Below are 27,500 nucleotides of genomic sequence, written 5' to 3'. Positions count from 1 at the left end.
TGTAAGGTGTAATAGGAGGAACACCTCGCATTTGCACTATGAATCAACTGTCAGGAGAAGGTGGAAAGTAAGAGAATATGAACGGAGGTACAGTAAATGGAATGAAAGGGGTTGCAGAAAGGGGCCGAAGGGACACTGCAAAGAACCTTAAGAAATGCCTACAGCAACACCCCTCTACAGGGAACCTAAATAAGCGTTACAAGATGATGGCTCTCCCTAATCATCCCTGGAAAGGCAGCACGAGTGGGTTCGTCACAATCTAAGGTTTTACCCGGTAAAGATTTTACTGGATATACTCCCTGGAAAATCCCTCCATATACATGAGAATACATAAGCACCAGGAGTATATACGCACACCAAGTGTGTAATATGTTCTATAAAAAATATCTTGTGATACTTCTGTTTGGGATATCACAACTTTGCAAAGACAACGAAATATACATAAAATATAAACACACACACACAACCGACAGGAGTGAAAACACAAAAAAAAAGTAAAATGAGCCGAGGTTTCTTCGACGCAATCGAGTTTTCTGTACAGCCGCTACGGTGTATAATCAAGGCCACCGAAAAGAGCTCCATCTTTCGGTGGTCTCGGTATAATGCAGTGACCCATGAAACTTTAACAACAGCCGAGTGGTGGCCTATCCTATATCGTTGCCAGAAGCACGATTATGGCCAACTTTAACCTTAAATAAAATAAAGACTACACAGGCTAATGGGCTGAAATTCGGTGTTTGATGATTGGAGGGTGGATGGTCAACAAACCAATTTGCAGCCCTCCAGCCTCAGTAGTGTTAAAGATCTAAGGGCGGACAGAAAAAAGTGCGACGGATAAAAGTGCGGACAGAATAAAGTGCGGACTGAAAAAAGTGCGACGGAAAAAAGTGCGGACAGAATAAAGAAAACTAAAAAAAGCAAAGATCGAGTCTCTTAGTAGCTCGAACGACATATTGAGACGAGTAAATTCTGGAAGCTCCTCTGATAAATTCTCTTCCTCGCTCTTATCTACACACAAAAGAAACTTTATCCGAGAGATCGGGAGGAAAACATGTTCCTCCATCACATGAAATTTGTTTTTGTCTAAAGCCATTCATTCTGACTGAAACCAGGCTCAATAAGCGCCAGAGGATTTTGGGGAGTTTTAATATAAGGAAAAAAAAAAGAGCATTTTATATTAACCACGACAATAATATGTGACTAAATTATACATATAACACTGGCCGATGACAAGGACACATATCGTCAAAGAATTAACGTACCAGACGAAGACAAACCTACAAAAATATATATCCCTGAAGTAGTAACATGGATGAATATGATAAAAGAATTAATGAACCAGACGACGACAAACCTGAAAATAAATCTCTAGAGTAGTAATCTAACACACACAGGGATTTCCGGACAGTAAAAAAACAAAACTCACAAAACGATTGTCGTAAAACAAAATAAAAAGAAAAACACTCACATTCCCGTACCTATCCCTTGTGTCAATTTTCCGGCAGTCTTCAGAAACAAGAGCTTAAGAGCGAAATTAACCGTCACATACCGTCACATGACGCCAGCAAGTAATTAACTCCTCCCTGATACCTACAATAAAAATGTCTCGTTGTCAATTACCACAACGCGCATCAATTACTTTAGAGCGCACACACCTCTTAACCAGACAAACAAACAAAAGCGCTTCGTGACCCTGAGATCACGCTCAATTAGCGACACTGACGTTCAGCAGTTTCAAGGGAGCAGGAAAATATATGCCAGTGTCAAGATCGATAAGACTACGCATATTCAAAGAATGAAATTTATCAACATTTCGCATATTCAAAAGAGGAATTTCATTGAGATTTCAGACACTCTAAGGAAATTCCTTGATATTTCAAACATTCAAAGAAAACTTTCGACATTTCCAATATTCAAAGAAGAAAAATTTCTCGACATTCCGAAAATTCAAAAGGAGGAAATTTCTCGACATTGCAAACATTCAGGAGGAAATTTCTCGACATTTCAAACATTCAAAGATGGGAATTACTAGGCATTTCAAACATTCAAAGGCATTTGAAACATTCAAAGAAGAGTTTCCCGACATTCCGAATACTGAACCATGCTGGCTTGCATGGCGAAAGCCGATACTGGCAATCAGTCGGAGGGGATTAAACTCTAGTTCAAACCTCCCAATATAAGTTAGAGAGAGAGAGAGAGAGAGAGAGAGAGAGAGAAAATTTTCTAGTTCTTAGCAATAAATGGGAGTGCTCAATGATTTTTACAGTAATGGTAATGCAAACGACGTAAAGAAGCAGCCATTTTTAATCTATTTAAAAGGCCGGTCTTATAAAACAACACCCAGGGGAATATATGGCACAAACTGGTCTACTACAGCACCTTCATAGAGCAAATGAAAACACTTGTTTGAAAACGTTATTCATAGCCTTAAAATCAAATATCTACTATGAGCAGCCATTATAAAATTAACAGTTGATACAAAGAACAATCTAAAACTTCATTTTTGGACCAATAAAAACTATACTATATGAAACATACTGATCACGTAATTAAGAAGAACACTGCTTAGTTTCGAAAGATGGCTGATTAAAATGGCCTTTCCAACTGTAGTATCTGTTTAAGTTTTAATTTAACAGAAAGAAAAAAAGAAGTCGACGAAAAAATGTTACCCACTGAAAGCTTTTTAACGAGAAAACATATATATCTCCAATTAAAAGGGGAATAAGATGTGACACTAGCTGAAAGGAACGGGGAAAAAAAAAATTAAAAGAATGGCGAGTAGCACAAGCCACACTCAAAGACCTGCGTACTTTTTCGGCTTAATGCTGACGCTAATGGAATATAGTAGTCTTCGACACCGAAGATGGCTGAGCTGAGTAACTTCACTGCCTGGCAACCTTACCTTTTTTTTCTAAGTTCTAAAAGAAATACTGGTGGTGCCGGCTATGTTACCAATAATGGGTGTAAGTCATAGATAAAGCAATTTATTGTTTTTAATTAAGATACCGAAATGTCACATTGCTTTCGTTCAAAAATGGTAAAACTCTTGAATGACCGTATTCAGTCACTAGGAACTGCTGCTGATAGGCTCTAACGAATTCACAGATATTTTCCTATTCTATTATGAATTTAAACATATAAAAAACATAAGATTACATTTAACAAAACTTGAGACCATGGTACCGACTTTCACTGGTTGTAAATGAAAGTCGGTACAATGACATATCAAGATATCTGCTACAGTACCTTTAATGTTAGTCGTCTAGTTATAGCAGCCCTTCTAGTGAGATGTATATGGTACAATACAGAGACCAAGGTGGAATTTTCTCAAGCTGAGAGAGAGAGAGAGAGAGAGAGAGAGAGAGAGAGAGAGAGAGAGAGAGAGAAAGTTGGATTTGAATATACTGACCAAGGTCTAAACCTTGATGCTCACCAACTACTAAATAACTTATCCAGTACAACATAAAAATTCACTTCCATTTTTCTAGTGCTAAAAAAATTATATTTGAAAAACATTTCTGTTGCCACTTAACATTCTCAGCAACATCAACTTCGCTTTCACACCTGCCCAAAATTCCCGATCATGTTGATTGTTACACAGCCAGAAATAATTAGACGTTTTAAGTCTACAAACAGACAGGAGAGAGAAAGAGCGAGAGGAAACACACAAAACTCCCTACCCAACTATCCCTATAAGACTCACATTACCGATAATTAATCATATTCACGAGGTGAAACGGGCTGCGCTTATCTAATTACCACAAATTAAATACTTAATAGGTTTGGATCTTCAGATAAGCCAACCTGTCCAATTAATGTAATCGATAAACATCACGTCAATCGATTGGCGTTAATCGAACAAGTTATCACAAATCAAAGTTTTACGGGAATTTAAACTAATAGAAAATTATGTTCGGTGTAAAATACGGGTGACTAATAGTTAGTTCATGCAGGCGGTGTCAATCATCGAATAGCATTGATGTCGAAAAAAACTCTCTAAAACAAATAGCTTATACGTATGCACAAATACCTGTTTACTAACTACTGTGTGTGTGTGTGTGTGTGTGTGTATATATATATATATATATATATATATATATATATATATATATATATATATATATATATATATATATATATATATATATATATATGTATAAGAAGACTGCTAAATTACAAAAATATCTGTGTATAGGCTAGCTTTTGCAACAACAGGTATCTTATGATATCCTGGTTATGTAAAGATGATGTTATTACAAATTCTGTTTTACTTACTGTATCCTTAGAAATTCAGAATACTGTATATACTCGCGTGTCATGCGACTTTGAAGACCTAATTTTGAAGCTAATTTTAAGGGGGTCGCATCATACACGATAATATTCGCATATTGGTATCGTATTATAAAATACAAACGTAACGAATATGCATCTTTTCCATGGATCTTTTAACAAGTTATGCTTTACTTCACTGTATCCAGTAATATTGGACGTCTTCGCATATTACTATTTGCATTATAAAATACAAACACAGCGATCATGCGCCATTTGCATTGTTTATATTTTCGTGAACGTGGACAACAATAACTTTCGGGAATTTTGTTTCGGCATCAATTCAATTTCCGTTTAAAAATAACCATGGGAGAAGGTTTCGTCCCATTTGCCATACACGTTAAAACAACAGTAAAATGTGTTCTTTCATGCCCAGTAGTTTTGATTCAAATACTTTTCTCACCAATATTATTTATGCTCGAGTTTGATGGCATATCGAAGTTTAGGAGTTTCATCCATGTTGCCGATGCACGATAATTTATAGTAATTAGCGCTTGAACATTGTTCTCTCAGCTTTTGCTACAACTTGCAGCTTAAATTTAGCAGTATATTTCCTTGCGATCTTTTCTACATAGCGAATAAGGGTATGATGTAAAATATATATCAGTCCTATTCCACTTAACGTAATTGTTTACTATCGTGCGATGGTTGAAATGCAAGCAAAACAGCTGTTGTTATCAGATTCGGTTGTTCATAGCCACGACTAGACCGTGTTCATGGCAAAACAGTTGTTTCTCGTTCGGTTGTTTCTGGCTGTACTCGTTTACTCAACGAGTATAACGTAATTAACTATACTTTTATCATTCGATTTTACTTTTTTAACCGGAAGGGATAAAGAGATGGAGTAAATGAGGTTATGTAGTAATTTGGTCTCTCAAAAAAGGAACTCGCACAATACACGAGATACAAGATAAAATAATTTTTTATGGGTGAAAATTTGGGGGTCGCACGATGCGCGAGATCGCACGTTAACGAGTATATACGGTAAACGAAATAAAGTCCATCCTATATCATGTTTTTCCTACACATGTCGCCTAAAAGGGAAACCATTGTTTTGTTCACGTTTTTCATCGCCAATCATAAGCAACCCCGATAAAGTATGATAATTATCGTACATAATTATCGTTCGTATGACTGAATTGTTCAACAGTTACCAACAGCCTGAATTTTTCATGAAAAATGAATATTATGTTATCATAAATGTTATTACTACCGTAATTACACCACGTTACCGAAAGATAAAGTTGCTGTGAGCGCAACCATAACTCGATATTTACAGTTTGTCCGCTGGCCTCGCACAGATAAAATTTACTTCATTGATATGGAATTACTCCTCGAATAGGCTATTTATCATGAAGATATGCCAATAATATATAAGGTAAGAATGGTTTTATTACCTTTATCATCAGTTTATTTCATAGTGTGAATCTTTTCATGTATGTGGGTGGTTATCGCACCGAGGCCGGGGCTAGCCTACCGATAAACATCATTTAGAATTCAAGGTTTGATTTTTAAAATGGTAGTGTAAAACTACCCCCAATTTTTAGGGATGAATTTTGATTTAAATGTCGTCTTATACGCGGAAATATACGGCATGTATATATTATACATATATATAATGTGTGTGTGTATAACCATGACTTCCTCCCCGTCTTTTACATTCACAGCGTGCACAAACACCCCATATGCGTTTCTCCCACATGAAGAACATCTGCTGAAGTCACAATCGAAGTCCCCGCTCGTCACATGGCCATCCGTGCCTTAAACAGGAGAATGGAAGTCTTATGCAGGGTGTCTCGAATATAACCACGTCTCCTTCACAGTCACAGACATAGGCACAGATCCTACACATACGTACGTACATGTCCGTACGTACACGTACGTCAGGGGCGGAAGCTGGTGAAAGTAAAGCCTGCGGCTCTGACCAATTCCGGCAGGGTACCACCACCACCACCACCGTTTCTTTGGTGGTAATGTTATCCTTTACAGCCATTTCGTGAGGCTCCTCGTGTACCTCAACGGCATTCCCTAACGGCTTCGTCTTACATATATGTATGCATTGTGTTAAAAAGCCCAAGTTTACTGATTTACAGTAATGGAAACATGGAGAAAAGGGCACATATTCATGGTATGCTTGCACAATACTGTTACCTATTTCATCTTTATAATAGGAGAAGAAAAGTGTAATTTATTTCATATGTAGCCTATGAAGAAGTATTCTAATCTATTCTATCTTTGGAGGTAGCGAAGAAGAATTCTATTTCAACTATGCGGCCTGTAAAGAATTATTCCAATCTATTTCAACTTTGTGGACTGTGAAGAAATATTCCAACCAATTTCAACTTTGCTTTGTGGACTGTGAAGTATTCCAATCTATTACACCTTCGAGTGGTCTGTGAAACAGTATTCTTATTCTACTCCTAGGATAGATATAATAATTAATATGGAATCTGTTTGCAATGTATACTTAGCAAAGAAACAAAAATAAAAACTTGTGCTACTTCAGCGATTGAGATACCAGAGATAAATGTGTTCTGGATCGATATTAAAAAATTTAACCTTAAGAATATAACAGAAATACCTCCACAATAACTACAATAAAATAAACTTTAAACAACCTTGTATTCCAAGTAATAAATTTGAAAAAAAAACTGAAAAATTAGGATTATGAAGCAACGATTACTATTCAAGATAAAATAACGACCATTCTATTAAGAGCGGGAAAAAACAACTGTGCATTCACAAGATAACGATGCAAGAAACATCGAATGTAGGCTACCATAGGGGAAGCACATTCCTCGTTGCTAGCCAAGACTCCAATGTTTACATTCAACCCGCTGCGAAGAGCACACGTAACATCACAAAACACTTCTGAATTAGATTAAATTTCGCAGTCCCCGTACCGACTGTTTCATCAACAATTCCTCAAAGTGCGTGACCCAACATGCAATATTCTAAATTATTATGACAACAAATTGTAATGCCATCATTACTGAATTCTTGATGTTCACAAGTTACGTATCTGTAATTGCATTTCATGATCAATTGCAAAGGGTGACAATATCATATATATATATATATATATATATATATATATATATATATATATATGTGTGTATATATATATATATATATATATATATATATATATATATATATATATATATATAGAGAGAGAGAGAGAGAGAGAGAGAGAGAGAGAGAGAGAGAGAGAGAGAGAGAGAGAGAGAAATATCCCAAAATCATTCAAACTCTAGAGGAAAAATTTATGCATTGATTGGTATCCCGGCACAACAATGACATTCTTTGGTACTAAAACTGAGTGGGGTAAGCTATGCAACAGAAGATTCACAAAACAATAAACTATAAGCAACCATACACTTGTGCACAGCGGTTTACCATAAATAAATTTCCTTCAAATGAATCTTACAACTGCAAACCGGTTACGCCCTAAATAGTTCTTAAATTAAAAAAAAAAACTAATTAAGCCCTCCTCAGAACACCTGCGGCTAAGAGCCATCCACCAGGTGAATATTAAGTGAAAGAAGGTCAAATATAGTGTACCTGTAATGGAATCAAATTTTTGCAGCCATCTCTCTCTCTGAGGGGTTGGAACAATCAACAGGTAAATTTACAGGTACAACCACCTTCTCTTTCTCTCTCTCTCTTTTCGTCAGGCACATTTTGACTTTATTTTAGCTGCTCGGCGAATAAGATTCCAGGTGTATATATTATGAGAATGTTCTTCAGGAACATTGTCACCCAGTTATCAAAGGCTTATTATACAATAAGCATTGGGTATAAGTCCCTCCCAAATATCGACAGAGAGAGAGAGAGAGAGAGAGAGAGAGAGAGAGAGAGAGAGAGAGAGAGAGAGAGAGAGAGAGAGAGCCCTGCACAGAGTTCCTACAACTGTACAACACACATTCCTTAGCGATTACACCGAATTCCCGAGAGCCGAAATTTATCGACGCTTGGTATATCAAGTGTTCCATGGCAGACATTTTATTTCGTGGCGGGAAGATAGCAATATCCTCTAAACCTACGCATGCCACAAAGGCATTCTTCCATTGTCGACTGGCTATTATGAGTGAAAGCAACTTGGTAATCATGGAGAACCTGTCTTCTTGAATTTGCTTTCAGGTTATTGTGTGTCACACTTAACTCGCCGTTTATAAAAAACGATTGCTTATTAAAGGAAGAAGCCAATTTCCAGAGAGAGAGAGAGAGAGAGAGAGAGAGAGAGAGAGAGAGAGAGAGAGAGAGAGAGAGAGGATGACAAGAGACAAGCTAATCACACGGGTACCATTTCCTATGCAAAGCCATCCATGGCTTGTAACAAGACAACATGATCACAGGAAAACTATACTTTATAAATATTATAGTCTCTCAGGTCTGACTTTCACTCGCTTGTCCAATCCATGAGAACTCTCTTGAAACAACTTACACCGATCGCGCAAGATGTTGCAATGAGCACTAAACCAATTGGAAAACTTAACTAACGCTGGCAGGATGTGAAGCATCATAAAACAATACCTAAAACTCGGCACATTTTTCCAAGATGTTAATGCAATCAAAAATGGACTCTATTATTTCATCTGTCTGTACTCCAAAACTCACGGTCCGCCAACGAAGCATAACGAAGAAAGGAATTCAATCAATGACATTTACTCATCTGTAGGTGGACATCATGAGGACTTGCGTAAATTAGCAGGAGTCACTATCTATAAAAACAAAATATATAAAAAAAAATCTGAACCATTACGTGAACTGCATGATAAGCACTCAGGCATTTCGCAAACTCGCTGCAAACTTAAATGATTTAAAATTACCCTCTCACCTAAGCAACGTACGCAGATAATAACAGATGGTTAACTGAAAATCACGTTATAAATATTACTATAGTAATGCTGAAATGGAAAAGAATTATATCTCAAACACAGATAGCCACGATCAGTTCAGGGGCGCCCAGTCTGTAGCAGATTGTGGAAGTCAGATAGACTGCAGATTGTGGAAATCAAAGATGATGCTTCCCATAACCAAAAATCAAAATTATTCCCAATTACTGTACCAACTCAAAACCTTCAAATGATGGTACAAATTGTGTTCACAGAGTTCACACACACACACACACACGCGCACATACATACATTAGGCTACATATACAGAGCTACAGTGTTTGCACATTACAACACTACTCATTAAAGAAGAATTCATATATCTCTTAATCAAATCACATTTCTGAAAGGTGAAACAGCACAGCGTTAGTTTCTTCTTATATTTTTTGTAACATCAAGCGAATCTCGTTAAACTCATTATTATTATGACGTAAGAAACTATTTTATGGGAGACTAAGCGAATTCACACCAACCCTCCCGCAACCATTACATATCAGAAATATTCAATTCATTATCATCTCCAATACAACAGAAAAGTACCCATCGGTTCAATACTCTCTTTAGCATAAACCCTAAATACAAAATAATCATGCATCTGCCACCAGAACATAAGTCGGTATAAAATGCAATGATATAAAGACTAGCCTTTGAAGTTAAAGAATATTAATAAATGAAGTGGGTCAGATCAAACAGGATTACATTTATGTCAAAGTTTGGACAAGCAGACAGGAAGACACAAAACATACGATATCTGGAGAAAATTTATAGATCTGCCGTGAAAAGATACAAGTTACCTTTGTGCCTTTTGACAGACTTTTTTTATATATTATTATCAATTATTATTATTATTCACAAGACGAGCCCTATTCACATGGAACAAGCCTACACGGACCACTGACTTGAAATTCAAGCTTCCAAAGAATATGGTGCTCATCAAAAAGAAGCTACAGAAGGTAACAGAAAATGCAGAGAGGGGTATAGTGTCTTACATGAAAATGTAAACCTACAAACATTGTAACCATCTGCATTGAAGGTTTATCAATCTGAGCCCCAAATGTTCCTGCAGTAACTGAAATGCAATTTGCGATAAATCTCGCAATGAATTATGACCTCTGAACAGAAGCAAACACTGCAACAGCCGGCCATCTGTATCCACAACAACGCCATCACCACAAGAGAAACTTCGTGGAAATAGCTTTCGTCAGTGCAACCGGCCAACAATATATCATAACTATTTCATCATAAACTTTTCAATTACCGCCTACGAACTGAGATACCTAGAGTAGAAAGTCTAACAGATAAAAATAAAGCAGTATATTCGTGCTACCTTCATACATACCAGCCATATTGATTCCAACACTTACACTGGCATTAAGTTAACTCCCAACCATAAATTGAATACTTTATATCTTATGCACTTATCGCATGCATTACGTAATCGACATCTAACATGGTTAGCCGCGCGAGTGAGGGGAAGGGGGAAGGAAGGCTCCTACACGATGTTATGGGTGCATACTAGCTCTTTCGACATGGTTTCCCTACACCGTGGTCGACAGCGTCGACTTCCGCCGTCCCTACTAACCGAAAAGGCATTCGTAACACGAGGCGTGAGGAGGACCGCAAGCCTCGAAATGAAAAGACATTCCGTCAATGGTTAGAATTTTAAACACGGCCTGTACGGTTCAAACAACCGTGTTGGTTACAAATTAACCAAATCATTGAGACCATACTCGAACTCTCATTTCCCCACCGCGCTAATGAGTCATTCCCGTGACTCATGAGCATGCGAAGGAGGACGTCTAAGTTTCATAATGGAATCAATTGTTACCTTCTTGCCAATTCCCAAGCAAGACTCCCCCGACAAGCAGACTGTGTGTGGGAAAGGTAGTGACTTCACTTCACTTTCACATTTTAATTCTTCTTTAACAGTAGGTTCAACGTTGTTTATACAATCACAAAAGATCTGGTTGAACAATGTCTCTCTGTTCATGAACTTGACTAAAAGCTACATAAATTTTTTTGTCAACTAAAATTTGTCTGCCGGCTGTATATACTTATCAGAAAACTAATTTATCTATCAGCTCACACAAACCTGTCAATAAGGCAATTAAATCTAAAGGCTAAATAAATTTTCCTCTTGACTTCATGTGCGTCCAGGTTAAATATCTCTCTATCCGCTTCATCATTTTTTGGCGGCTAGCTACATAAATCTGCCTGCACTTCCATAAAAGGAACTTGGAAACGAGAATCAACCTATCAGATTGCTAATCCAAGACAAATAGCTTGAGTAAATCTGTCCGAAGCGATGTCCTAAACGATGAACAGTCCAAAATCTGCCCAGTTACAAAAAAAACAAATGGAAAAGACAAGAACAAAGCTATTTAAGTTACTTATCATTACACTAGTCCCAAACAATACTTGAAAACGGTTTCCCCAAAAAATGTGCGGTCACCAATTTCCAAGAAACTGTGTATGTGATCGGACCATTACACAACGAGAGCTCCCATCCATCTCACGTACAGGAATGCCTGTGGCGTGCGTCTTACAATCACACGCATAAAAAAATGGAGAAAGGGGGAGGGAGAGACGAGAGGAGAGAGAAGGGAGGAGGGAGGTAGGCAAAGAAGAAGAGCGAGAACTTCAACTGCGCGTAGTTATCGACGATGAGACACGTTAATCGGAACCATTTATAAAGGAGGGGAAGGAGGTGGAGGAAGGCACTTATAGGGTTCGTGTGCAACGGCGTTATTTGCCAATCCAACACTCATTCTCGTGTGGCGGCCGCCCCCCCCTTTTTTGTATGTTGATTCCATTGCAAAGCTTTGCTTTGACTGCGCGATCCAGGAAAAGGCCTGTTTGCTTGCTTCAATGAAAACTGACATATTTACGTGTTACTGAAAAATTAACCTTGTCGGTAATCTGAAAATGACTGGCCCTACACTCAAAGGCCCGGTGAGAGTAACTTCCGTACCTGTATGTTCCAGAGGAAGATCTGCTATGCTTTTCTATATGATAACAGCTAACATGTCCAAGGTACCATGCATATATTTGCTCGGCCCATTATCTACCAATCCATTTTTCGTCATGGCTGTAGATAACATTTTTGCCTTTAATAAGCGAATTTATGTACATTGCCCAAAGCAAATACCAATTACGCATGCTGGTGTCTGCAAATATTTACATTGTACTCACGTTCCGGAGCAAATATTTGTCAGTGCATGCACGCGCCAGGACAAAACTTTACATACAAAACGTAACTAAACATTGAGGGGCTGCATGTTCAATAACGCCACCTGAATCACTGCTTTTGTAACACCGATAACACTTTGTTACATCATCTGAATGTCTGTTTGATGACAGATAATTCTTCAGCCCTACATGTTTCATACCAGTTTTTGATTTGATATATGCTGTGGCATATGGCTGCTCCGCTGCTTGATAAAGCAACTTTGCCAATTCTCCGTGTACAAATCGTTTGCCTAACGCATAAACAAATATATGCAACAAATTCATGTTGAAAATACAAGTTATTAGCATGTTTAACTGATACAGTTTATCTTATCTACGCGTTCCATAAAAAATATAAGCAAAGTATGCACGTTATTTAAGAGTTATGTTATCTAAAAGTCTGCCTTTCTACGCGTGGGTTGAATGCAAACGTCCCACAGCATTATAAGAGTTACGACTTCCAAGATCTGCCATGGCAACCGTAGACCTACTTGTCACAATGTTAACAATTTCCATGTTGTTTGTATGTAACAATAGTGCGCATTTCCCTTGTTTGAATGTTCTAAAGATATCTGTCCTGTCAGCATGTTCCAATATAAAACTTTCCCGTCTTATGATCCAATGCAAATTTTTCAAGTCTGCTTGTTCTTATACAATACCTGACAACGTTTTCACATTACACATAAAACATCTATCACGTCTGCATTGCCTAATGTCCACTTTGGTCTTGTCTGCCCACGTCCGTCAGATCAGATTACCACTGTTTGGTTATGGAAAGGCACATAAGAAAAACAGAAACTCCGGAAGCTATTTGTTGAACAGTAGCACCAATATGCAAAAAATGTACCACGCTGTAGAACTTTTCAGTTCCAAAAGTCTTTTATTCCTCACACCGTTGGACTGTGCAACAGTCTCCCTTAAGACGTTGCGCAACTAGAACCTCAAAAGTTCAAGCGAAGATGCAATGCATTAATACCCTAGAACAATTCACCTTGTACTTGCGCGTTTCTCTTCTTTCTGTGTTGCCTATTACCTTCTGCCATTTCTTTCAAATGAACGTCATATTCTCTGGAAGTTTGAATTTCAAGTCAATGGCCCCTGTCGGCTTGTTCCGTATGAATAGGTTATCTTCTGAATAATAATAATAATAATAATAATAATAATAATAATAATAATAAAATAAAGGAAAACGATCAACACAAGTTTCAAGTTGCCACATGAAATACATTAAATTTAGTTCACTTTCAGTCATACCCTAAGAAGCGTCATTATTAGCATCGTCACCCCTAAATAAAATAAAAGACAGCTATACTTAAGAAAACCGGGGGGGGGGGGAGAGACTGGTATATTAAAAATACAACGCTTCAACACAGCAAATGCGATGAGCAATTCCGAAGGGAAAAACCTACAGCTTCTAGACCTATGTCAAGGTAGCATTGGGGGTTTTCAAAGACTCGAGTTCCTTGAAATGCCAGGCCATTAAAGGATATTCTTTACGCATATAAGTCACTCATGAAGGCAAATTAAAGTAAAACATTTCAAAAATAAAACAAGGAATTGCGAGACCTTTAAATCGATAATAAACAAATCACCGAATTATGACAACACAAAAAATACAGTAACATTTCAGAAACCTAACAAGGGAAAGCAATGACAAACAAAAATCTGGCAACGAAACCAGGACACTTATAAGAAGAGAGAGAGAGAGAGAGAGAGAGAGAGAGAGAGAGAGAGAGAGAGAGAGAGAGAGAGAGAGAAACAACGGTCTATGAACCCAAAGGGAGGGTGCAGAGATTTAGTTTACAAACACTCCAGTTGGCAAGGGGATCTGGCAGAGGAAAGCTAAAACCGGTATTGATCCATTTGCTATATTCTTGAAATACCAGGTGAATGCGGGTTATATAGAAACAGATATAAGTAACAGTTACACACAGTAAAAATAAAGAAATCCCGTTCAGAAACATTATTCATTTCGAATGTCATTTCAGCAAAAACAATATTACGAAGTCGTGGGAGCCACACGAATGCCAATACCCTAGCACAATTTGACACTAAACTACGTCCTCCAGTAACGAATGTAATTTAATCAATCTTATTGTCATACTAATATGCCAACGTCAAGTAATGCATGAGACGAAAAATAATTGATTTCAAATAATAATAGAGAGAGAGAGAGAGAGAGAGAGAGAGAGAGAGAGAGAGAGAGAGAGAGAGAGAGAGAGAGAGAGAGAGAGAGAGTGGGGCGGAGGGGCAACAATGAACTCCCAAAAATTTGGGGAGAGGCAAGGGAGGGTCAAGGTAGCTCTCCTCTGTATTAACCAACCCCCCAACCTACCACACGGTCAAGCACATAATTACACCTGGCGGCAGTGGGTCATCCTACCTGGTGGAAAACGGACTCATGGGAGTCAGTCTTCAATGTACTCTACAGGTAAAAGACGTTTACGAATTAACGAGCCGACGCGCAGCCAGCAGAGAAATGCGTGAATAAGCAAAAATCCGTTAGTCACCCTACAAGCATTCCATCCCGCATAACAAGACGGATAGGAAAGGGAGAGAGTCGTGGCGGTGGTGTGGTGGTGTTGGGTGGGAATGTGTAGGAGTAGAGGAGGAGGGGAGGAGGAGTGGGTGGGGAGAAAGGCGGGGGTGCAAGTAACCAGTTGGTAACTTATACCCAAATAAGAAATCCTCGAAAGAATGATGAATCTCGCAACTATTTGTTGTTACATACGCACGGCATAATATCAAACATTAAGGGGCCATCTGCCTTCGCCTGAACGCGCATACTTAGAAAATTCCTTTAAAGAGAAAAACCTGCTGCGAATGAATTGTGAAAGGAAAGAACAAAAAAAAAAAAAAAAAAATAGATACGAAAAGGTCAGGAGCCAAGAAACCACCTACCTTTACTGGATGTTTATCAAACCCTCCCACAGATGGCTCTACCAGTCAGGACATCCAGAGGGGAGGGGGTAGGGAACACCCCCCGAAAAATCTTCAATTAACACACTCGCGAGTAAAAAAGAGAGAGAGAGAGAGAGAGAGAGACTGCTGATGGACGACACAACACAAGAACACGAATGCGTAGAGAAGACGAGGAGTTGTTCTTTTCGTTTTTATATAAATCAAAGCTTTCCAAACACACAAATAGGAGGGGGAGCAGGGGGTAGGCAGTCCTTGGTCACCGCGAGAGAGGAGAGAGAGAGCGATAGTAGACCGACCGTTCTACGGACGACGGCCAAAAATTAAGTGTTTCCACAACCACGCCACACGATACACTGATCATCGTTCGTTCGTCGTTCTTCTTCTTCTTCGGTCTCTCTTCGCACCGGTACAACAAACCAGCCATGTTGTGAAGTCGCAGCAGGAGGTGGGGAGGGGGTTGGGGGAGGCACTCTAAGGGGCTTGGTGTTCCCCCTTAACCGTTGTTTGTATACTCTATATAAACTGTACATAAACATACAATGCATATTTGATAAGCTAGACCCACTGAAACTGGTGCTTGACAATTTTATTCCGAAATCATCTTTAAAACACCGTGAAAATCAAGCATATATATATATATAATATATATATATATATATATATATATATATATATATAAATTTCTGACTCACGTCAGGATCGAACCCAGGTCTCTCAGGTGGAAAGCAGGGCGTTAACCACTGGGCCATACAAGTCTAAAAGAAGTCGGAACCTGAGAGCAACTGCACCCAAGGAATTACCTGGGCAAGCTAACTGCTTGCATACCAGCGAGTTTTCCCCAACTTCCCGACTCAGCAATGACCCAATGGACAACATTTCATTCGAATTATCCCTTCTGAGTGAATAAGATAGAAATCATCAACACACAATCACGTGTGGAACAGAAATAAGTGTAACAGCCTTCGGCACACGTCCGCTAGGCTCATGGTTCTCCCCCGAACTACAACCCACCAGTCCTAATATCTATAAAAAAACTACTGATATACTAAAAGACCGATCTTCTGTCGTCGTGTACCCATAAATAACTAAATAGACATACACATACACATATATACTGAGTATGTATGTATATATGTATGTGTGTGTACTAACAGGGTCTCATAGAAACTGCATGGTATCTATAGTTATTTATTCAGATACCATCCAGTTGCAATGAGGTCCTGTTAGTAATTATACTAATGCACAGAACAATTGTGTAAATGAAACTGGATATATATATATATGTATATGTATTCAGATACCATCCATATATATATATATACATATATATATATATATATATATATATATATATATATATATATATATATATATATATATATATATATATATATATATATATATATATATATATATATATATATATATATATATATATATATATATATATATATTATATCACGTGTTAATTATACTTGTGTTCAAACAATCAAAGCCATAGTAGCAAAATAAAACTATAGTAATGTTATATTAAAAGAAAAAAAAGAACGTACTACAGTCATTAACACTACCCCCTCTACAAATCATCATCATCATCACTGTAAAGGCGTAACAGTAAGGGGCAGCAGCAGCAGACAACAGTACTTAAACGTGCAATTCCGAGCCCCACCACAGAGCCGCCACCAAGTGGAACGAAAATTATCATTATCATAATTTGCAGCCAAGTTAACGATTTTGCATCACCTGGAAATGCACAAACTACATTAGCCTGAGTAATTACACTCGAGAGAATACGAGTGCGGCTTCTAAAGAGCGTTAACTTCCAGGTGGGAACTTCGACTGTCTACTGAACGAATGCTCTGGGAATATTACAGTGTGGTGTGTCTCTGTATGTCTGTGAGACCCTAGGAACATACAGTAAACATTAAAACAGTATCTATGTATATTGTAGTTCTTGTCCATGACTACAAAAACAAAGTACAATGAAGATGAAAATGCATATATACATAAAACAATGAGGGGAATAGACAAGCATTATATTTCGGGTTTTCTCTGCCCTCTGTGAAATAACAATGAATATAAGCTTGTGTAGGAATTACACGTACGTTTGCATCAATAATATACAGAAGAATGACATGTGCATTCGACTCTACAAAGTGAGAATAAAACCTGGTTTCATAAGTCAGTCCCAAAAATTACTGTCACAACAGTAAACCAAATAATAAAATTATTTATAATAGAAACATATCAACCAACAGTCACATCTTTGACCAAGCAGCATGTCTAAAAGACAAAAACATTCCACAAGACAAATAAAATGAACTTTGTTTACAATTCCAAATGACCCCCTGAATTCCAATTATCACGACCAAGCCTTCCCGCTGGAGGAACAGACAGGACACGCATACTAATGCCGGAATTAAGGAATCAAAAGCTAAATCCACAGGCGTGTAAAATACGTGGTCTGAAGGGGATCCTTGAAGGAGCTTTTCATTACTCGCCATCCTCCCGAGACAAAGGCTTCTTTCATGATGTCACATTTCGAACAAAGGGAAAATGTGAACGGAATATAATCTACTTTGTAAGATCACTGACAAAGTGACCAAGTTACCAGTCTACATTTAACTAGAGATAACAGTGGAAGACTCATATGCCATTTGTTTGGGACCGAAGTGTTAAAAATCTATCAATGAGTTATTCAGCGCTGAAAGGGAAACTGACAGCACGAAGGTTTGAAAAGTACAACAGGAGGAAAACCTCGCTGCTGCACTACGAAACAACTGTTAGAGAGGGTGGAAAGTCAGATGGAAGAAAGAGAATACGAACGGAGGAACAGTAAAAGGAATGAAAGAGGTTGCAGCTGTGGGCCGAAGGGATGATCCATGGCAAGGGCGAGCAAAATCAATTAAAATTAAATACAGAGGGGCCACCCCCCGCGCCTGTTCCGTTCCCCAACTCCCTCGTGAATATAAAATTCTCTCTCACTCCAATACACAAATCGAATCGAAACAATATAACAGATATGACAATAACATAACCACAGATCAAACTACAGCAGCTAGTTACATCCTCCAAAATAGCAATCACAAAAAGGACAAAGTAAATAGGAATATTTGAAATTGCATGACCAACTAATGAAATGTGGCTCAAATATAATTTTTATATCGCTTGATAAAAAACTATGCAACATAAATACATACACATACACATTATGTGTGTGTGTATGTGTATATATATATATATATATATATATATATATATATATATATATATATATATATATATATATATATATATATATATATATATATATATAAAACATAACGTGTATGAAATACAAATCTTACAGTAATAATTTTCATTTATGTGAAGAAAATACTGTCATAATTTACATCCATCTAAACAGTTTTCTTCTCTGTTTTCTGGGACTGGTCACACCAAATTAGAAGAAAGAAAATACAATTGAAAGGAAGTGAAGTCGTTGGCATTTTTAGTGAATTACACTTTTAAACGATACCGCGAATAAGCCACGAAGTAAATTTTATTTTGACGGTCATGCTGCGGTTTCAAGCGTGACACATCAACCGACCACAGTTTAACACCAAATGACGAATTAAGAGCACCTGTTACACAACGGATACGTGAAGTGTTTTCTTTCACCGAAAACATCCGACGATTATTTTCTATCTAATAATAATCAGAATGTTTCCACGCGCATTCTAGGTCTTGGAGAAAAATCCACAGTTATGTATGGGTACATATTTTTAAAAATAAATCTCTACAGAAAAGGGAAATCGAACAAATTCCCGAAAGCTCTCTGTAGCGATTTACTTTTAAATATAATGTACCCATAGATAACTGTGGATTTGTGTCTCCATCTCAAGAATTATGATACCACGAATATCTTTTTAATTTTCTAGGGATTACTAGATCTTATTGTTTTTGAAACCAGTTTACAGATTAGCCCCACAAGGGTTTTTTGTCCAAATCAACAACTGCTTTTGAGATTTTGTAACAGTCCCATCTTAGGCTCATGTCTTACCAGACCTTTTACCAAATCGTTCTTCACAGGTTCTGGCTTTTTCTTTCTAGAAATGCCATATTAAAAAGTCCGAATATTCCCAAAAGCAATGTCTTTTTAAACTTCATTCATGACCGAACACGAAAAACAAGATCTTCATTACTTTCCACTGTTATTGATCTGTCCCTATTCAATAAACGGCATCATATGCTGCAAAAACCCACACAGTTTGCTACTATTCGTTGCCCCAATGAACTTCCTTAAACCAAAATATTTTCACATTCATTACAGACCAACTAATGAACTCAAATCAAACCAGAATTATTGTAGGTACAACCAATGATGATGAGAGAGAGAGGGAGAGAATCGAAACTAAGGATCCTTGTAGCACTTGAAGTAACAAGAAAACATGAGGCATAGAATATGGAAATAAGACTAAGAAGAGGGAGTAGGTGAGGGGAGGCGGTTTGTTGTCAAGACGAGAAGGCAGGGGAGGGGGAGCCAGGAGTAGTCCGACAGTGATGGGTGCACAAGTACTAAGCAGAGAGAAGCTTCGCCCCTCCACCCCCGCCCTAACCAACCCCAGCCTTCCTTCCCGGCTACTTTACCAACAGGTTTTCTTATATCTATCTCTTACCAACTAAACACTCTCGACAATGTTTTAGTGTTACCACCGCCACAGAGCGGCTACTCCCTGGAGAATGTTGACGTGACATATGAATAAACGGACACCAGCAGGTCAAAATAACGTTACAAAATAAGAACACCCGATAAACATCGCAAATGAACTTTATTTACTGGAAAATTGCCTAAAACAGTTCCTAAAACCTTTGAAATTCATGTAAATATCCGATAAAACTCAGAAGAAACGAAGAAAAAATACCAAGGCAGCAGGTGCTACCCAGCTGAAATCTATTCCCGTCCCACCTAGGTCAAAATACGTACCAGTTTAGAGAAAAGACTTCCTCACAAGCCAAATTATTTTTAAGTGGATCTCGTGGTATCGCGTCAGTTCCGTAACAAATTGTCTGGGTATGTTACCAAAAAGAAATCTGTCAACACGCGACAGACACAGATGCCCTATTTAAAAGGGGCCTGTAATCAGTGGAAGATATTATTCAAGGCGGGTTGTAAGTAACCTGCCGATTAAACAATATAAGACAAACCCATTATCCAGATACAAGGTATGATCAACTAAGAGTACTTAATAGATTTTAAGCATAACAACACTATCTATAAAGACAATAACAACTCAATAAATAAATTAATAAATAAAAGAATAGCTATTTGGGCACGTTTCACGAGAAACCAGGCAGGACACTAACGGGAAACAGGTGTGTGTTCGTCAAAGTTAATTTATATACATACATACAAACATATACACACATATATGTTTGTATGTGTATATATAGCCTATATATGTATGTATGTACAATATATATATATATATATATATATATATATATATATATATATATATATATATATATATATATATATATATATATATATAAAATTCAATCCAGGCATCAAAACCTATTTTATTAAAAATCATCTCTAATGTCATAAAACTCTTTATTTCAAGAACATGACATGGAGCCCTAACGTTGTCATGTTCTTGGGATGGAAGAGTTTTATGACATCAAAAATGATTTTTAACGGAATAGATTTTGATACCTGGATTGAATTTCTTGTATTTTATATATATATATATATATATATATATATATATATATATATATATATATATATATATATATATATATATATATATATATATATATATATATATATAGATATCAAAATCTATTCCGTTAAAAATCATCTTCAATGTCATAAATCTCTTTATTTCAAGAATATAACAACGTTAGGCCTCCATGAAACAAAAAAAAAAAACAAGACTTCTGCAACATACAGAAACATTACCAAAGATTAGAGAATAGGATCTCGACTAACGAAACCAGGGAAAACATTACACAATGACATCACAGGCAAATCCAGCACATCACTTATAAAACTTCTTTCAACGCAATTCTCTCAAGGTGGGGTCCCGACTAACGAATAGTGCATACAGTATTTGAAACCACACAGGAAATAGGATATCCGCTCCACAGTAAGTAAATAACACGTCCTTTCCAATGACATTAAGCCCACTGTTGGAGTGTTTTAATCACGCACAACTAGCGCCCAAGTAATAAAAAGAATACATGAATATATATATATATATATATATATATATATATATATATATATATATATATATATATATATATATATATATATATATATATATATATATCTATATATAATCCAGGTATCAAAATCTATCTCAAAATCATTTGCAATGTCATAAAATTAATTCCAAGCAACAACTGATCGTATATAAATAACTCTCTTTTACGTCTGTCGCAAAAACTGTATATTCAAATCATAAAAAAATTCCGTTTCTTTAAATCATTCGTGAATATTTACAACCTGGTAAATTAATATCTTAACAGAAAGATCTCTCACGTCACCTCATATCACTTTCTCGAACCTACACGTTAACGTGATTGAAGCACACTTAATTGTAAGACTGTAATACGGTTCACTGCATTCCTTGAGATGGTGGTACAAAATTTTTTTAAAAATATATAGAAAAAAAAAAGTCTTGAATTAAGCGACTAGGATGAAAGGAAGGGTGGTTGGACTAAAACATGGTAATTTTGACAGAAACCCAAGAGCTTAGGCCAAGGCTTCGCAGAATCCAAAAGCTGAAGCAAGAAAATAACAGCGTGGAGTGCGAAAGAAGGGGAACTCACAACTTCTGCTGCTTCAAATAACAGAAGGATCATCCAAGACAAACAGAGTTCGACCCTTCAATTCATTTCAAGATAACACTTGCGAATCAGGCCGAAATTCCTACTTCTCCCAGTCAGCCCTCGACAGCCGAGCACTGTCGATCTAACTCCATCAGTCACGTCGATTCGGGGTCGAACACTAAACCACTACAGGGGAGATTAATCATCCATGCTTCCTCCGGCTACAAACATAGGGAACTTCATTTTCGGTGGAGGGGGAAGGAGGGGTGGGCGAAATTCATTGAGCCCAGGCAAATATTTGGACACATTTCCTTCACTGACGAAGGTAAATCGTATTTCCTTATGGTCGCCATCATTAATTTCAGTTCTGGAATAAGAGTATGAAATTTAAAACAAAGGCCAAGCATTGGTACGTAAGAGGTCATTCAGCGCTGAAAGTAATGTTGAAACAATTGTTACGAGAGGGTAGGAGTAAAATAAAAGAAAGAAAAATATGAACGGAGGTATAGTAATGAAAGGAGGTATAGTAAAGGAATGCAGCTAGGGGAGAAGGGACCTCAAGTAATGACAACGGGGAAATTAAGTTTTGGAGCCGGAATAGGAAATATTGAGACAAATTTTATTCAGGGATAAAAGAAAATCCTACTTTCATAATCATATGTGTAACGAAAAAAAAAAAGTTCACAAAAATGGTCCATAATAAAACACACTATAGTAATTTTAATAGTAAAGAGTTATAGTCTTCAAGGCGTCGCTATTTACCGTCAGGCCTAGACTTCAGAATCGCAAACATCACATTTCCTTGAAATATAAATCTAAAAATACAGCGTTATCGACACTTTCAAGAGTTTCCTACCACATGGCCCTTGATGGCCTCTCCTTGGAGTCTAAGGGTTATATGTTTAGAGAGAGAGAGAGAGAGAGAGAGAGAGAGAGAGAGAGAGAGAGAGAGAGAGAGAGAGAAAAAACTGATGACGGTGGAGGAGGAAGAGAGGAAAAATAAAAGAGGAGGGGTGATGATATCCATTATCAGTGCCCTAATGGGATTGGCCACCGAAGACGTGAGACGGCGAAGTTTATTTATACGATCACCCGCACGAAGGTGTCAATGTGGGTGGGAGAGAAGATAATCCAGTAGAAGCAATGAGAAAAATCAAAAGAAAACGAAGTAATAAAAATTACTGAATGAACTAGTTACGGGGAAGTCACCATCTGGAAATTGGATACACGAAAAAAAAAACTCTAAACGGCGGTTAAATTGAATTGAATATTGAATTTAGGCCAAAGGCCAAGCACTGGAACCTATGAGGTCATTCAGCGCTGAAACGGAAATTGACAGTAAAAGGTTTGAAAGGCGTAACAGGAGGAAAACCTCGCGGTTGCACTGTGAAATATTTGTTAGGAGAGGGTGGAAAATAAGATGGAAGGAGGAGAACATAAATGGAGGCACAGTAAAACGAACGAAAAGGGTTGCAGCTAGGGGCTGAAGGCATGCTGCAAAGAATCTTAAGTAATGCTCCGTACGGGGAAATGATGGTTAAAGAAAAAACAAGAGAAATAAAGAACAAAAAGGTATGTCATAAAGACAAACGGGGAGTAGGAGAGTAATTAGGGTAAAGGCATAGCGATGTTGTATGAAAAATGATAGCTGTAAGATATAGGGAAGAAACTGAGAACTGAAATGCGACGAAGCTATGGGAGAAAAAGAATATTCAAAGAAATTCTCAGAAGCTATGATCGCAAGTTTACGAAAAAAAAATAACCAAAGAGGCACAAGAGAGAGAGAGAGAGAGAGAGAGAGAGAGAGAGAGAGAGAGAGAGAGAGAGAGAGAGAGAGAGAGAGAGAGAGAGAGAAATCATCTTCAATGCAATGGACTGTTTCCGGCACGTTACGTGTTGGGAATAACATCAACATTGGAAAACTAGACTTGAAGAGATCCAACAAAGAGCTACCAAACCCATAAGGACTGGGCACTGTTACGGACACACAAAAAAATTATGAATGTGGTTGAGAAAAAAAATAGAAAATTCTTCATGTTTGGAAATAATTCACCCAACATAAACACGTAACGAAAATTAGCCCAACTAAAGTGATGAGTTATGCATTTACCTACGGAAAACATGTTAACTTATAACGGTAACACCTTCAAAAATAAGCAAGGTCATGAATAGACTTGGCATTTCATTACGTCCACATGGCTGAGAGTAGTAACCACCTATGGTTCCTCCCCCCTCCCCACACACAGACATACAAACACCCAGATTAAAGGGATTATCTCGTCAAGGCCTTCGCCATGACTTAAAAGAATTGCAACTGCTGACAGCAACGACGTTGGATTTGACTTCATGGCTGAATAAAAAGTGTTCGATCGAGTTAGAATTACAACCTGTATTAGGGTCGATGAATCTGACCGGTTAATTTGCATCTTTGCTCATCAGGCACGATATCCAAGAACTTATGTAAATTATGCTTCAAATTGCGTAAGGACTGTTTTGTAATAGTCGAGATACAATGAAATAAACAATACCACGGCTTACAGGTGGTGAATGTGAATGATGACGTACAAGCAATTTCGCCTGGGTTATGATACAAAGTAGGTTGAGGCAGACAGCATCTGACACCAGTTCTAGGATTGTGGTGGAACTGAAGGGCAAAGGTTTCCGGTTCCGGGTGTGTTGGTACATTTTGAACCAAGCAAGCACTCTTATTCTGTAGATTTATATTACTTTATATGGTGCGTTAATAGCAGGACCCTGCTTCCTACTATTTATGCCTACTGTTTACGACAACTGACTGCGACTCCATCGCTATCAGCAGATCTTGATAAGTCGTCGGAGCTGATGATTCCCATATCTTTCACTTGGGTGTTTTATCGTACTGGCATTTCCATTCATGTCACGATAACGATCGAAATTTCTTTATTTCTTGTCGAAATGTATGTGCTCCAACTTGTCTCCGTTTAAGGTTGTTTTGTTCTTTTGCGCGCCGGAGAAGACTAAACTATCAATTTCATTTTGAAAATTTTCAGTTTACATACGACCAGGACAGGAGAATCGTAGAAAAATAAAACATATAAATGAGCTCTGCATGCTGTTATCAATATCTCAAATCATTATAACAAAGAGAACAAGACCGAGAACAGTTCCCTGCGGGATACCTGATATGCCTTGGGCTGGTTTGGATAATACTCAATTAGCTGATACTTGAAGCGTTCGATCTGTAGGAAATTATGGCGAGAGAGAGAGAGAGAGAGAGAGAGAGAGAGAGAGAGAGAGAGAGAGAGAGAGAGAGAGAGAGAGAGAGCCCGACCAAGCGTTCCAGAGCACCTGCATTACAACACCGACAACATTCTTCATCGACTTGGGAGTTCGTGCAGATGATGATCCCAAAAACTGCGAGGAAAGGGCAGACACGGATACGTGACAGAAACAGATGGCGAAGGATGGTCTCTAATGGCCGCCATCGGCGACGGATGTTTGTACGCTAAAAGGGATGAAAAAACAAACACGTGGTCACGCTGTGAGCACATCGTTCAAATAAAACATGTCTCGTGATTCGCTCCACATTAAAAAATTCAAAATTACACAACACACAGCTACTGATCAAATCGGAGGAAGTATTTTGTGACGCTCAAAATATGGAACACTAAAGACGAAACTCCGTGAAAGAAATTTAAGAATGAATGAATGAATGAATGTCAGAAATGACTGACTATAAGCGAAAGAATGAATGACTGAGTGATACCTCCAACGTATGGATGAATGGGGAAATGACTGACTATAAATGAATGAACGAAAGCAGAAATAACAAAAAACGAAAGATTGGGAGAATGAAAGGAAATTCTTCGACAGAATGAATGTGAACGAGGGAAATACTTACAAATGAATGAAAAGTGAAGGGGAGGAATATTATATAATTAAGTATATCTTAGTTTAACCAGACCACTGAGCTGATTAACAGCTCTCCTAGGGCTGGCCCGAAGGATTAGACTTATTTACGTGGCTAAGAACCAACTGGTTACCTAGCAACGGGACCTACAGCTTATTGTGGAATCCGAACCACATACTGACGAGAAATGAATTTCTATCACCAGAAATAAATTCCTCTAATTCTTCATTGGCCGGTCGGAGAGTCGAACGCTGGCCGAGAGCTCTACCCACCCCTCCAATGAAAAACTATATATTATATAATGATGAATAAGACTAAATCAAAGAATCAGTGAACGGGAGAGGAGAATGACTATAAATGCAAGACTCAGTGATCGAGGGAAATGAATGACCATAAACGAAGAATCTGTGGCTGAAAGAAATGAATGACTGGAAATGAAAATTATCAGTGACCGGAGGGAAATGAATCATTTGCAAAGTAAACGAATAAGCGAGTAAAAGAAGTAACTATAAATAAAGTTATGAATGACGAAATACTAATGCATTGGTGGAAATGAGGAAAAGGGCTTGACTGATTGATTGAATATGGAATTTGGGCCAAAGGCCAAGCACTGGGACCTATGAGGTCATTCAGTTCCTCATTGGACGGGTGGGTATCGTTCTCAGCTAGCATTCTGCTGGTCCCGCGTTCGATTCTCCGACCGGCCAGTGAAGAATTAGAGAAATTTATTTCTGGTGATCGAAATTAATTTCTCGTTATAATGTGGTTCGGATTCCACAATAAGCTGTAGGTCCCGTTGCTAGGTAACCAATTGGTCCTTAGCCACACAAAATAAATCTAATCCTTCGGGCCAGCCCTAGGAGAGCTGTTAATCAGCTCAGTGGTCTGGTTAAACTAAGGTATACTTATGAGGTCATTCAGCGCTGAAATGGAAATTGACAGTAAAAGCTTTGAAAGGTGTAACAGGAGGAAAACCTCGCAGTTGCACTACGAATCAATTGTTAGGAGAGGGTGAAAAGTAAGATGGAAGAAAGAGAATATGAAAGGAGGTACAGTAAAACGAACGAAAGGGGCTGCAGCTAAGGGCCGAAGGCACGCTGCAAAGGATCTTAAGTAATGCCTACAGTGCACCGCGTGGGGTGCACTGCCGGCACTAACCCCGACGGAGGAAAAAGGGCTTGGTATTACGTCAGTTCCTCATGTCGGTTAGAAACATCCTACAGTGGCTCTATATCCGGGGAAAAAATAACGAGGAAGGAGAGAACCTGGTGCCAACACCACCACTTCGCTTAAACGTACCAAAAACACCCACGTGACACTTGAAGGCAAACCCCCGCCCCCAAATCCACTGACAGTATCTCCGCCCCCTCTCCCCCAACCCCAGCTTCCTGGGTTACGTAAGCCACAGCTAT

The 27,500-nt window shown here is 38.0% G+C and overlaps 1 protein-coding gene across 13 annotated transcripts in view; it reads right to left on the bottom strand.

Annotated features, from left to right (window-relative positions):
* Positions 1–27,500, bottom strand: part of Moe (Moesin) — a 169,949-nt gene that overhangs the window by 109,896 nt on the left and 32,553 nt on the right. Inside the window, exon 1 of one of the 13 annotated variants that reach the window (XM_067105143.1) lies at positions 15,357–15,782. The exons of 4 other annotated variants lie outside the window; for them this stretch is intronic. The gene's annotated coding sequence lies outside the window, so the exon portion shown is untranslated. Of the gene's footprint in view, positions 1–1,468; positions 1,586–11,617; positions 11,755–12,134; positions 12,526–14,838; positions 14,902–15,356; positions 15,783–27,500 lie in introns of those variants that run through there. 8 more of the 13 variants (XM_067105146.1, XM_067105155.1, XM_067105144.1 and 5 more) reach the window with 8 other exon arrangements.

Source organism: Macrobrachium rosenbergii, chromosome 6 (assembly GCF_040412425.1).
Source record: "Macrobrachium rosenbergii isolate ZJJX-2024 chromosome 6, ASM4041242v1, whole genome shotgun sequence".
Lineage (NCBI taxonomy): Eukaryota > Metazoa > Arthropoda > Malacostraca > Decapoda > Palaemonidae > Macrobrachium > Macrobrachium rosenbergii.
The sequence above is the reverse complement of the archived record's forward strand: the minus strand, read 5'-3'. Positions and strand labels throughout refer to the sequence as shown.